The sequence below is a fragment of the Panthera pardus genome, unplaced genomic scaffold, assembly GCF_024362965.1.
Source record: "Panthera pardus isolate Hobbes unplaced genomic scaffold, ASM2436296v1 HiC_scaffold_8, whole genome shotgun sequence".
NCBI classification, from domain to species: Eukaryota; Metazoa; Chordata; class Mammalia; order Carnivora; family Felidae; genus Panthera; species Panthera pardus.
The window spans coordinates 154,163,764-154,178,069 of NW_026527013.1; the positions used below are offsets into that span (position 1 = coordinate 154,163,764).

Below are 14,306 nucleotides of genomic sequence, written 5' to 3' on the forward strand. Positions count from 1 at the left end.
ATAGATTGAAAGAGGTGACAGAGGCTTCTGCACAGCTAGGTGAAAGGGAGGGAAGATCTGGCCCTGAACAAGGCCATGGGATGGGAATGGAAGGGAAGGTGGGGACCAGGAGGGGGCTCTTTGGAGGAGCCGCAGAAGCTGACGGCCACAGGGTGGAGAGGGAGTGTCGAAATGGGGCAGAGGGTGGTAGCTATATCATTTAGGGACAGATGATTTTCAATTCACTTAACAGTGAAGATGGGAAGAGGCTTTTGGGCATCACTTGGATTCATTTTATCTGTTTTCTGGGTTAGGAGAGACTGAAGTAGTAGCATGGAAGACACTAGAAACTAGAGAGAAAGAGACAAGGGAGGGAACTGATGGAGCAGAAGATGTAAGGGGAGCAGAGTGAAGAGACCTGACAAAGGGCTAGGATAATGTAGCTGGAAGTGAAGGGGAAAGGGAAGGAGAAAGTCAAGAGAACACTTTAGTGGAGAGGAAGAAAGGTGGCTTCTCACTCCTCAACGAGATAGGAAATGAGACTCTGATGGCTCCACAATGGTGCATCTGCTGCAGAAGGTGACTCAGGCAGCCAACAGAGGAAGAATCAGATGACTGGTGAGTGTCACTGGGGCCCAGGTGAGGCTGGAGAGCACACACATACAGCAACCCTCACTATGGCCCAGCCATCAGTGCTCGGCGCTCTAAGGTGGGGGGTGTGGAAAAAGCTTACGGCGGGGGTGGCTTCTAACTATGCTTAAGATGAATGTAATACAAATCCAAGAGTGAGGCATCTTGGACACTTGAAGGCACATCTTCGAAATGGTCAACCATGGGGTTTTCTGAGCTCTGCAAAGAAAGAAGAGAAGGTAGCCTGGGGCGATGGGCAGAACGAGGAGTCTAGGGCTCCCACTTCAGGTGGGAAGGAGAGAAAAAGGTGGTGGTCTCAAAAGGTTTTGAAAATAGCTGTAACTCTTCAGGCCAAATGTGATAAGATGCAGCGGTGTTCGTGTTTCATGTTGAGGACTTTCAAATCCGTGTCCAGACTCAGTTTGACTAAGTGCCCTGGCCATTGATTAGTGATGTCTGTCAAGGGCAAGGGAAAGGAGGGAAGGGTCATGATCCCAAGAAACGTGGTCAGAGAGATTTTGAGCCGAGAAGGTTAGAGGAGGAACATTCGCACCTGATTAGCAAGTCCAAAAGCTTAACCATCCTCGTGGGTGCCTGCAGCGTCCTGTAAATGGAGATACTGCATTTAAGGTCTAGAGAACTAGAAGGGTGGGATGTTTGGACGGTCAGTAACATAGATGTTCAATTCCTTGGTAGTGATGGCAATTAAAAGTGTTGGGACGCTATCGGTCCAGCACTAAACTCATTACAGAAAGAGGGAGGGCTTCCTTGAAGTCAGCAGGTGGACACAATGACCTTGAAGTCAGTAGGTGGGCACAATGACCTTGAAGTCAGTAGGTGGACACAATGATGACAAGCAATATAATTAGAGAACCCAGCAAATGGCAGGTGCTCAAGAATTACTTATGGAACGAAGGGAAGCATCTCTGGGGGGGCAGGGAGGCAGCATCCCCTTCTCCTGCCCCACGAGTCCGGGAGCTGACAAGGTCAGGAGTCGATGAGGTGGAAGTGGCACGGTCAGGACAAAGGCAGGTGGATGCCAGCGGGAACGTGTCTGGGAGGGTGTGGACAGAGCCAGAGGAGTTGAGTCCTGACGGGCTGCAGCAGGGGGCTGCTCCCAGGGCTCACTATAAGTTCCAGATGACATGCACACCACTGTAGGCAAGAGCGTGTGGATAGCTCAGAGAAACTCCTTATGGCTTTAATAAAACCACTCAGAGCACAGGTCCTCCTGGGGATGGCCCGGTCTCATCTCTTAAGTGAAGGAAGTTTCCTGAGAAAAGAGCAATGTGACAGAAATCAAACACGGAGCAGGGGTCTAATCTCAACTGTGCGAACCAAGTCTGTGCTTTCTGGAATAAATGCGGTTGGCCCCATTCACTCACTCACTCACTCACTCATTCATTCATTCATTCACTGTGCCTCAGGGTCCTCACTTTACAATGGGCCTAAATCTCTGTCCTACCTATTTCGTGGATTTGTTCTGACAATAAAAATGAAAGTGACTTCAAAACAATTCACACTGAAGTGCCTCCAAGTCATCCCATTGCAGTGAATTTTAGGTAACCATCCCTCACGCTTCAAAATACCGTGCAATGTGTTTGAAATAAATGGGTCATCCGGTAGGGCTTAGAATTAGCTTCGATCCAGAGACCTGGTCATATTTACGACAAGTGTTGACCCCGTACAGAAGTCAGGTATTATTCACAACCAACCTCCTCTGCTTTCTACCCTCGCTCGCGGGATAGCTGACACAGCCCCAGTGCCTCGTCTTGTCTAGTTCTTTTGGGAAGCAAATGCACTTGGAGGTTTTGTTAATAAAGCTGCATTCTCCTCAGAGCATGTGTGCTGTGCAGCCACAAGGAAGGGAGAAAGAAAACCTCTAACACAGTAAATTATCACTCTCGCTCAGACAGTGCTATGCCACTCTAGCCAAGTCACCCAACCTAGCTGTGCCTGGATTTCTCTAAAGCGTCCTGGAACAATTCTGGTGATAGACACATGCGGAGCTAGAAGGCACTCCCCCGCTGTGAGGGAGGAACACGGACACATCATCATTTGAACTTGAGTGGATCCAAGAATATCAGTGCTGGGGAAGGGGCGAAAGAGAAAAAATGCCTTGCTACAAACATAAAATAGGACACACGGCAAGAGCTGTGCAGTGGCAAGACAACAGGAAGCTTAGCTAAGACCAGGAGATCTGCGGCCTGTCTCGGGTTGGCCAGATGAAGAATGCTCCATTTTTAAGCATAATATGGCATTAGGAGGATTTTTGTTTTAAGTTTTTAAATTTACCATGAGGGTGAAAGACAGAGACAGCGTGAGCAGGGGAGGGGCAGAGAGAGAGAGGGAGAGGGAGAATCCCAAGCAGGCTCCGTGCCATCAGCACAGAACCCGATGCAGGGCTCGATCCCACGAACCGTGAGATCATGACCTGAGCCGAAATCAAGAGTCAGATGTTTAACTGACCGAGCCACTCAGGTGCCCCAGCATTAGGAGGATTTTTAAACCACGGATTCTGCTGCAGGTCAAATGGGGACAAACGTGGTGAACTCTGGGCCTGGACCCACACTAGGGGGTTTGGTGCTGAGAACCCTAGGATTCGGCATTGACATAATTTGCTGTTGGTAATATCTTCTGAGTTAGGGCTAGTGATAGGGGAGGGCCAACCAAGAGATGGGACATACCTGGGTTGGAAAACTATCCTGGAAAGGAAAAGTCCAACGGCTGTGATTTCATAAATAAATAGAACTCCTGTCAAGCAAGGGGAGAGAGAGAAAAGAATTAAGAGAAAAGAATGGGACACAGCGAACAGGCTGCAGACCACATTTAAGAGGGGCATCATATAACAATGAGAGATACTGTAGAGACTGACCCAGAAGCTTATCCAGCTAATGGGGCTAAGTAGGCCCCAAATTTAGATAGGTCTTTAAAATGACCGCTGCCTTCCTTCCAAATATCAGGATTCCCTTTCTTCTCCATATTTCCCTAGGGCTTAGAGCAGACGGGAGCAGGAAGCCCTTCAAAAAGGAATGGACCAGTGCCCTGCGTCTCCTAGCCGGCACCACCCCGCATCATTGGCCTCCCCTCGGCCCCGCAGCCCGGCGAGCCCGGGAAGGGCACGGAACTGAAGTCAGGAAAGGAAGCTGCGGGAGGCCTGACTCACCCTGTCCTCGGCCACTCGGATCATGGGTGGGCAGGCCTGCACACGATGAATCACCGAGAGCTGTGAATGCGATTCAGAGCTCTGCCAAGGACACGGATGCTCTACTGGCACCCTGGCACCCTTCACAGTTTCTTTCCTTCCTTGTCTCGCTGCCAGGAGACAAGTGCTATAGGAACTGAGCGTTTGAGTTTTTTTAGCCTAAGACAGAAACTCTCTAACTCTTTCTATTCCTGTTTCCCTTCTCAGTTCCTGGAAATCACTAATTGGAAACCGGGACTGAGAGCCACCTCCTTGAAAACCCAGCTGAGGCAGCCTTCTGAGAAGCTACTGCAGGGAAGGGCAAGGGAGGGCAAGGCGTACCGCATGCAATTTCCCAAACGAATCACCTGGCTAAAAGTACCTAAGAAGTATATAAACTTAAGTTCTAGATTCTACCAGAAAAGCCAGACCGGTACCTATAGTTCTGCATAACTGCCTAGCACTTGGGTTAATTGCCCAGTCTCTCAAGCTCCCCCACAGTGTATGATGACTTATGCCCATGCAAGCCACGCAAAGAGTTAAAAGTTATATGGACTATATAAAACCCACCAAATGCTGCTGGACTTAGTTACCGAGAATTTAAATAAGAACGTGTCTTTGTAATATCCTCATACTACTCTGTATGAAATTACAAGAGGATCCACAGGGGAAAGTCAGCTGCCCTTCATCCTCTTACTGTCTGCGTCATAGACCCTCAGGGACAGGCGTTTGGAAGAGCAAAGCTCGTGCTTCAGGAAGATGAGAATGTAGTACCTTCCATTAACACATATTTATTGAATATGAGACAGGCATTTTGGGGGTTATAGAGATAAAGGCAGCACCCTTGAGGAGATTAAATCCAGTAGGAGAGATAAGATGTGTACACAAATCATTTTAAATAAGCACGAAGTGCTACAGGATATGAGGAAGGAGAGTTATCTGGTTTGATCAAAGTCAGGCAGGATCCATGAGCTGTGACTTGGAGAACAAGCACACTTCCCACAAGGGAAGATGCAGAGATGATACTCACGGTGCAGAAAACAATCTCATTTGTCTACAAGGATGTGGGGAGATAGAAACGGAAAGCACACAGGTTCGGACACGCGGTGCCTTGAGCAACTATCCACCGGGTGTGGAAAACTCACTGAAGACCCTCACCAGGGTGAGAGTCCTGATCAGGTTAGTCTCTAGACACTCAGCCTGGCAGTTGCCTGATGGGGGGGACCAAAAGGGACAGAAACCAGGGGTAGAGAACTAGAGCTTTAGTTCCGATGGGAGTAATGAAGGCCTGATGGAAGGCAGCACTATGGGGACAGAAAAGGAAACAGGTGTGTACAGGGTTATGGAGGGGATCAAACGGAGCCCAAATTTCCCTGAATGGGAGGAGATGGGCGGAGAGAAGGACATCAAAATGACTTTGGAAAACTAGAAACCGTAAGACAGAAATGTGTTTTTCAACTAGCAAAAATGATTTTAAGGTGGAATGACAGAAGATGACAGGGGCATTCATAGGCGTATGGACACGAGGAGGAAGAAGAGAGCTGAGGGATGCTTCTCCTTTGTGAAGGTGAACAGGTCATGGAGATGCCCAGAACACAGTCAAAAATACTTAGGAGAGAGATAAGGATGGAGAGAGAGATACGGGAGTCACCCACACAGGGGTACCAGTGGGGACTGTGGGACACAGCAAAGCATTCTGTAGGGAGAACTAACCTAATGAAGACCTACATTTAAAGAACAGAAGAAACAGGGGCACGTGGGTAGCTCAGTCGGTTAAGTATCTGACTTGGTTTTGGCTCAGGTCATGATCTCATGATTTCGTGAGTTTGAGCCCCACATCAGGCTCTGTGCTGACAGTGCAGAGCCTGCTTGGGATTCTCCCTCTCCCTCTCTCTGCCCCTCTCTCGGATGCTGTCTCTGTCTCTCTCAAAATCAACTTTAAAAAATTCTTAAAAAAAGAACAGAAGAAACAGAAACAATGGGGGAAAGTAAAAAGAGTAAGTATTCACTGAGTCCTAACCAGATGCTTGCGCTGAGATGCACATACTGTTATCTGTGAAGTATTTTTCCCATTTTATGGATGAGAAAACAGAGTCTCAGGTTAATCCACCAAACAACCCAGATGCCCAGATCAAAAACATGAGAGTCATTCCCTTCAAGTCCGTTTCCTTCACCTCTCACAGTCTAGTGCAACATATCTTGTTAATTCCACCTTTGAGTCTTCCTTGACTCTATTCCCTTCTTCAAATTTTACTTTGGGCCTTCAATTCTTCCCTGCTTAGGCAGTAACCTCCTATCTCCAGATCTTCCCACTCATGATCTCACTCACCACCAATCCATCTCCTCTCCTACCACCATCCACGTCTCACCAAGCCTTCAGAAGCTTACAAGGCCCTTGGAAAGATGGCCCCGCTCATCCCTCTCTAGGATCACCTTGAGCCCCTCTGCAAGCACCCCACACTCAAGCCTCACAGACCTACCTGTGGCTCACAGAATCCAGCTACCATTCCATATCTGCACACATTCCCTCTCTCCCAAGACTATCTCCAATTGTTCAAGAGTAATTTAGGCAACATATCCTCAAGTTGATCTTTCCAAGGGCCTGTTTTCTGTACTTCTCATTGCCCTGGCCATCCCCCCATCATAGCACTTATCATACAACAATATTTTATCTATCTGACTGTCTCACTGTTTTATTAATATATTAACAGCAGTTTGAGAGCAGAGATTTTCTTCTATACACTGGTGTCTAACACTCAACATTTCTTGGTAGAATTAATAAGACAATCAATTCAAACCCAAATCTGATTTTGAGGTCCACATTCCTTTCACCAGACCACAATTTCAGAGAGGAGACAGAGAAATAAGATAGCGTTGGATGAAATGGGGCACCTGGGTGGCTCAGTCGGTTAAGCATCCAACTTTGGCTCAGGTCATGATCTCATGGCTTATGAGTTTGAGCCCCACATCTGGCTCTGTGCTGACAGCTCAGAGCCTGGAGCCTGCTTCAGATTCTGTGTCTCCCTCTCTCTCTGCCTCTCCCCAACTCATGCTCTGTCTCTCTCTCTCTCAAAAATAAATAACCACTAAAATTAAAAAAAAAAAAAAAAAAAAAGAAAGATAGTGTAGGATCACAAAAAGGCAAGAGGTCATCTATGAAAAACCCACAGGGGTTCTTGGGTGTCTCAGTTGGTTACGTATCCAACTCTTGATTTCAGCTCAAGTCATGATCTCAGTTTGTGAGATTGAGCCCTGTGTGGGGCTCCATGCTCTAACCAGGGAAATTAGGTAAGGAAAAGAAATACCAGTCATCCATATTGGAAAGGAAGAAATAAAACTATTTCTATTCCCAGATGACGTGATCTTACATACAAAAAATATCCTAAGGAATTCAGAAAATAATTATTAGAACATAAAACAAGTTCAGCTAGGTTATAGGACACAAGACCAATATATAAAAACCAGCTATATCTCTATATACTAGCAATGAACAATATGAAGTACAATTAAGCAAATAATCCCATTTGCAATAGCATCAACAAGAAAAAACACTTAGGAATAAATGTAACAAAAGAAGTACAAGACTTGTACGCTGAAATCCATGGAACATCATTGAATGAAATTAAAGAAGGCCTAAAAATTGGAAAGATAGCCATATCAAAGACTAGAAGATTTAATACTGTTAAGATGGCAATATCCCCCAAATTGATATACAGCGTCAACATAATCCCCTTCCAAATCCAGCTGCCTGTTTTGTTTTGTGGTTTTGGGTTTTTTGTTTTTTTGTGTTTTGTTTGTTTTGTGTGTTTTTTTTTTTTTTTGCAGAAATTGACAAACTATAAAATTCATGTGGAAATACAAGGGACCCAGAATCACCAAACCAATTTTGACAAAGGAGAACAAAGTCAGAAGACCCACATTCCCTGTTTTCAAAACTTATTACAAAGCTTCAATAATCAAGACTGTTTGGTATTGACATAAGGACAGACATACAGATCATTCAGATGTTTTAGGTCAATGGAACAGAATTGAGAGTCCAGGAAAAAACCTGACATTAATCATCAGTGTGTCTTTTTTTTTTTTTAATTTTTTTTTTTAACGTTTATTTATTTTTGAGACAGAGAGAGACAGAGCATGAACAGGGGAGGGGCAGAGAGAGAGGGAGACACAGAATCTGAAACAGGCTCCAGGCTCTGAGCTGTCAGCACAGAGCCTGACGCGCGGCTCGACCTCACGGACCGCGAGATCATGACCTGAGCCGAAGTCGGCCATTTAACCGACTGAGCCACCCAGGCGCCCCATCATCAGTGGGTCTTTGACAAGGGTGTCAAGACAATTCAATGGGGAAAGAATAGTCTTTTCAGTAAACGAAGCTGGGACAACTGGATGTCCACATGCAAAAGAAGTAACTTGGACTCCTAGCTCATACCATATACAAAAATTGACTTCAAATGGATTATACACCTAAAAGTAAGAGCTAAAACAATAAAACTCTGAAAAGAAAACTTAGGACTAAATCTTCATGACCTTGGCTTAGGCAAAGATATCATACATATGACACCAAAATCAAAAGCAACAAAAGAAAAACTAAGGTGACTTCATCAAAATAAAAACAATTTGTGTTTCAAAGGACACCAGCAAGTGAAAAGATAATTTACAGATTACAAGAAAAAGATTTTCAGATCATATATCTGGTAAGGGACTCGTATGCAGAATATATAAAGAATTCCTACAACTCAACAATAAAAAGACAAATAACCTAATTTTTAAATGGGCAAAGGAAACATTTTTCCAGGAAGATATGCAAATGGCCAATAAACACATGAAAACTTACTCAACAGTGTTAGTTATTAGAGAACTGCCCATCAAAACCACAAGACGACACTACTTCAAATCTACGAAGATTACTAAAAGTTTAAAAAGTTTGACAGAGGCGCCTGGGTGGTTCAGCTGGTTAACCATCAGACTCTTGATCTCGGCTCAGGTCATGGTCTCACAGTTCATGAGTTCCAGCCCCATGTCAGACTCCACACTGATAGATGGAGACTGCTTGGGATTCTCTCTCTCCCTCTCTCTGCACCTCCCCTACTTGTGCTCTCTCTCCCTATCTCAAAATAATACACTTTTTTAAATAATAAAAATTAAAAAAAATAAAGTTGCAATTTATAAAAATAAGTACATAAAAATTTTAAAAATCAAAAGTCAGACAATAACAAGTGTCCGGGAAGATGTAGAGAAACTGGAACTTTCACAGACTGCCGGTGGGATTATAAAACGGCATAGCCACTTCGGAAAATAGTTCGGCAGTTCTAAATGTTAAATATAGTCACTATGTGACCCGACAATTACACACCTAGGAATACACCTGAGAGACCTGAAAACATACATCCACACAAAACTTGTATGCAAATCTCATAGCCTCATTTTTCACAAGAGCCAACACGGGTAGAGCCCAATGTCCATCAGCTGAAGAATAAACAAAATGCAGTGGATGTGCACAATCCAGTTTAAAAAATGCAGCGAAGAACTGACACGTGAAACAACAAAAATGAGTCTTTGTCTCAATTTTACCTGCAGGATTTTAATTTATGGAGGTTACAGAGTGATGGCACAGAAAAGTTAATGCCATTGAAAGAAGATGTTTATTACTTACCATTCTTGAGCGGAGGGCGCCCCATATCACGCAAGACCACGTAGGGAAGCTCCAGTTTGGGTCTGGGGACAGGAGGAGTAGGAGAAAACAGGAGCCAGAGCTTTTATTGCGTTTTCTGCAGGAAAGGCAAAGCAGGACAGGGTAAATCATTTAGGACTGGCTTGTCTGAATAATTCTGCTAGGCTTTGGGAAATAGGGGCTGTCCCTAGCTATCTGGTACCTGGCTCCGGGGTGATTTAGGGCAAAGGAAATAATGGCTTGGTGTGTAAGTGGTTGATAAAGTAGATGGTTGGTTCAGGCTGTAGGTTCTGGACTGGTTCATTTGCATATGAAAAGTGTGCTCCCGGGTGAGCCCTTTGCTCTCTCTGGGAGAGGCAGTCTCTGCCCAGTCATAGAGACCACAAACATCAGAGCATCAAGAAGACAGAAAATAAAGGGTGCTTGGGTGGCTCAGTTGGTTAAGTGTCCAATTCTTGATTTGGGGTCAGGGGTCTCTCTCTTTCTCTCCTAAAAAAAAAAAAAAAAAATCCTTAAGGCTGTGATCCTGGCTGGGGGGCTTGCAGGGTGCTGTTGGCACTGACAATGTGTGAAGATTATGGCACAGTCAGGGACTCATGGTTTAGGAAAAGAGCTACTTAATGATGAAGAATCATGGTTGCTCAAAAATGTTCCAAGCAGCCTATCATACAAAGACCTTGGGGAAGGCTATATGGTAGTAGGTTTTTACCGACTGGGTGGGGAAAACAAGCTGTATTAAATTGGGCTGCGCACAGGACATCCCAGGGAGCTCCAGGCAATTTAAGATTAAAAACTGAGTAACAAAATGGGGCTAGACATAAAAACTTGGTAGTCAACTGTAGGTTTTAGAGAAATATGAAGAAGTAGGCTTCCTATAGGAAGTGAAAATGGAACATTTGCTAGGTTCTACCTTCCACTCGCCAGGCACTGCATTAGGGGATTTTTCTAAATGATTAGAAGGTAATTCTGACTTTCCAGAGTTCTGTAGACTGATAAAGACAAGGCTGAAAAACAGAATATGAACGAGAGCCTCCGGACCACAGAAGATGAAACAGTTTTGTCCAGAGAGCTTTCTTGAGATCGGGGATTAGGAGAAAGAGGTGAAATCCAATCGGAGAGAGAAGCGGAGCTCAAAGAAAAGGAGACAGCCAATGGCTTCAAAAGTAAAGGACTGCACTGCCAGATTCAATCAGAAACCAATAGCTGGGGGAATAGTTCCGATACAAATTTAAGATTGGAAGCCCAAAAAGCTAAAAGAGAGAGATGGAAGTTGTCCTCTAATATACCAAGAGAATAAAAGACTTCGGAAGGAAGAAATGTTGCTTTGGAGGGAAGAAATAATCAAGAAAGGAGAACGAGTTTCCTAACAATTCCAGCTATCCAACAATGGAACGGCCTCACCAGGGAGGGCGCACTCTGCTGCTGGAAGAGAACATTCCCGAGTGCAGGTCCCTAACAGCTGTTTGGAGATAACAACTGTCACACTGGGGAGGAGACAGAATGTGCTTTAGGTCTTACCTCAATAATTCAAAGCTGCCCAGGTCAGAGAGGGAACAGTTGTTGGGAAGAAGAGGGAGAGAGAAGTTTACATGGGGAGTCCGTCCATTTGGATTTGGATTTGGATTTGGACTCACTACTCATGATAGAAGGGATGGTTGTGGCAGGGTGTGGAGTGCATGGTTGGGAATCTCAACTGACAGGCCTGCAGAGTTTAAAGACTGGAAACAAGAGGTGGAGGGAAGCTATCCAAAGGCACAGGGATTTACAGTGAAGCTAAGGCATCACTTCCTCTGGGAGACAGAACAGTCCAAGGAGAGAAACTCCAGAGAATCTCCATCTTTCTGTCAAACAGGCTGGGTGGCCATCAGCGGGGGTAGGAGGCTGTGGGCAGGGGTAGGTGGTAGAACGGGAACTCAAAATAACTAGCCAGGAGGGTTTCAAAACACATAAAAAGTAATAATGAAATAAAAATCATATGGCACCTTCTGGGGCTGAAAATTATAGTCGGCAGGGTCTCTGGGACTTTGTCTCCCCCTGCTGAGTCAAGAGGAACGAGCGGCCTGAGATGGGGAAAAGAACGTGACCGTGAAAGGCTGGCTTCTTTTGGTGTGGGCAGAGGGAGGAAAACATAAATGTTGATATGAAAATCTCCTTGTAGATCAGAACCACCACAGTCCCGTAGCACTAAATGAGCTGGTAAGACGTGACATGGCTGTGCGAGAGCCAAATGGGAGACGGATGTGGGAAGGGGGACCGCTCTGGGTCATTCCTACGTGCCACCCTTGTGAGTCTTTTCTCGACAAGATTCTTGGGGCACCTGGGTGTCTCAGCCGGTTGAGCCTGTGACTTCAGCTCAGCTCATGATCTTGTGGTCTGTGAGTTCGAGCCCTGTGTTGGGCTCTGTGCTGACAGCTGCCTGGAGCCTGCTTCAGATTCTGTGTCTCCTCCTCTATCTGCCCCTCCCCTGCTCATGCTCGCTCTCACTCTCTCTCAAAAATAAACAACATTGGGGCGCCTGGGTGGCTCAGTCGGTTAAGCGTCCGACTTCAGCTCAGGTCACGATCTCACGTTCCGTGAGTTCAAGTCCTGCGTCGGGCTCTGGGCTGATGGCTCAGAGCCTGGAGCCTGCTTCCGGTTCTGTGTCTCCCTCTCTCTCTGCCCCTCCCCCGTTCATGCTCTGTCTCTCTCTGTCTCAAAATAAATAAACATTAAAAAAATTTTTTTTAAATAAAATAAAATAAAATAAAATAAAATAAGATAAAATAAAACAAACGTTAAAAAAATAAACAAACATTAAAAAAAAATTTTTTTTAAGATTCTTAACTAACCCGTCCCTTTATCCAGAGGCTGTTTCAGTAGGCTAATGATTGCAGGGGTGAGAGGTGTAAGGGTGGGGTGGGGTAGCTTGGGCCTTGTTTTAACTTAATTAGGAACCTTTCTTTCCGTCTTGACACGCGCTTACTTCTCAAAAGTTCTGCTAAACGACAAATCTGGGTGACAATGCCACACTTACGTTCCCTCCAAGAACTTGTTTATAGAATCACCTTTTACATGGGGGTACCTGGGTGGCTCAGCCCGACCCTTGATTTCAGCTCAGGTCATGATCTCAGGGTCGTGGGTTTGAGCCCCGCACCGGGCTCTACACTGACAGCGCAGAGCCTGCTGGAGATGCCCTTCCTCTCTCTCTCTCCAAAAAAAAAAAAAAAAAATCATCTTTTTCATGAACACAACTGGTGGTGCAATGATGAAACCTATTTCACGACTACAGGGGCCTCTGGGGCAGGGTCTCTGCAGACTCTTCTTTAGTGACGGCTGCTTCACGCCCGCCCCAGCCCCACCCTCCTGGCCCCTGTTATTTTATAACCCCATTAACATATTCGTCCCCTGAAACAAAGGCAACTCATGTATGCTATTCATTAGGTGGTAATTTTAATGGAAACCAACTGCATTACTGTTGGGTTTCTGAGACTTTTCTATGGTGAGGCTAGGACAATGAACGAAACGCTAAATAAATAAGAGACTGCACATACACACACACACACACACACACACACACACACACACAGAAACTCGGACTACGGTCGCCTGATGTCCCTCTTTAGAGCGTGATGATAACTATTAAACAAGGTGAAGGCCTTTGAAGTCCTTAGATGAAAGGTTTCACGTAAATACGATTATCCCATTAAAAGCCACAACATTCTGGTCAAACGGGGCAGCCTGTTTGTCAGCACCTCACTGTGATAGAGGGGATTCAAAACAGTTTCAAATGATTTTGCTACCTCTTGAATTTCTGGAGGGGCAAAAAAGACAAAAGAAAAAAAGTTACTTCTTTAATAGGAGGGCAATAGCAGGCACTAGAAAGCGGACTACTGGCATGTTAGGGGCCAGCGCCTTGTTCTAGGTTAATTAAGCATTCATTAGAAAGAAAGGTAAGAAGCAGGGATCTTGGTCAGGAGGCAAGAGGCAGACCTGGCTAAGGTTGAGTGTGTGCAACCCGTGCAACCCGTGCACCCAGCGGCCCGGGAAGAGGGAAGAAATTACAGTGCAAGAGTCTGTCAGGGTGCAGAATCCGCCTGAGCCTCAGAGAAAAGGGCTGAGGAAAAGAGGGAAGAGGTGTTCTTTAGGAAGGGAAACGTGGGGCAGAAGGCACCTGCAGAGGGAAGCCGTGGGCTGGAGCATGGATGGCAGCCGGAGGGGTCTGGGCGCAGTGCCTCGCAGCAGGTGTAGGGCCGGAGGCAGCTGTGATGCAAGGGTTGCCCACGCCCTGGGACCCGGCCCTCGGAAAGGATGGGAGCAGTTACACGATGTAAACACCTTGTAGCCTAGGATAAGATTCACTGGGAGGGGGCTGCATGGCATAATGGGAAAGGCACCAGAGTTAAGTCAAAAGGCCTGGGTTTTTATTTAGTTCTGTTTCTGTCATTTACTGACTACGTGACCCTGGGCAAACCCCTGAATGTCTCCGAGCCTCAGCTCTCGATCTAAGGAACAGAACCACACATCCTGCCTGCCTCACAACAATGCAGTGGGCATAAAAGGGCGTAGTGAATAATGGGCAGGCACCTTTTAAAGATGTACAGGCATAGGAACTATTATGTCAGGATGATGGAAAGGCCACACCCCCGGATGCTCAGGTACGGAATTTTTTAATTATTAGACTTAAGATATATAGGGGTGCCTGGGTGGCTTTGGTTAAGCATCAGACCTCAGCTCAGGTCATGATCTCGCACTTTGTGGGTTCAAGCTCCACATCGGGCTCTGTGCTGACAGCTCGGAGCCTGGAGCCTGCTTCAGATTCTGTGTCTCCCTCTCTCTCTGCCCTTCCCCCACCCAAGCTCTGTC

At 45.8% G+C, this 14,306-nt stretch overlaps 1 protein-coding gene across 1 annotated transcript in view; it reads right to left on the bottom strand.

Annotated features, from left to right (window-relative positions):
* SLC37A3 (solute carrier family 37 member 3) overlaps positions 1 to 14,306 on the bottom strand; it is a 152,059-nt gene that overhangs the window by 89,026 nt on the left and 48,727 nt on the right. The window contains exon 14 of the transcript XR_002080947.2: positions 9,447 to 9,561. The gene's annotated coding sequence lies outside the window, so the exon portion shown is untranslated. The remainder of the gene's footprint in view (positions 1 to 9,446; positions 9,562 to 14,306) is intronic.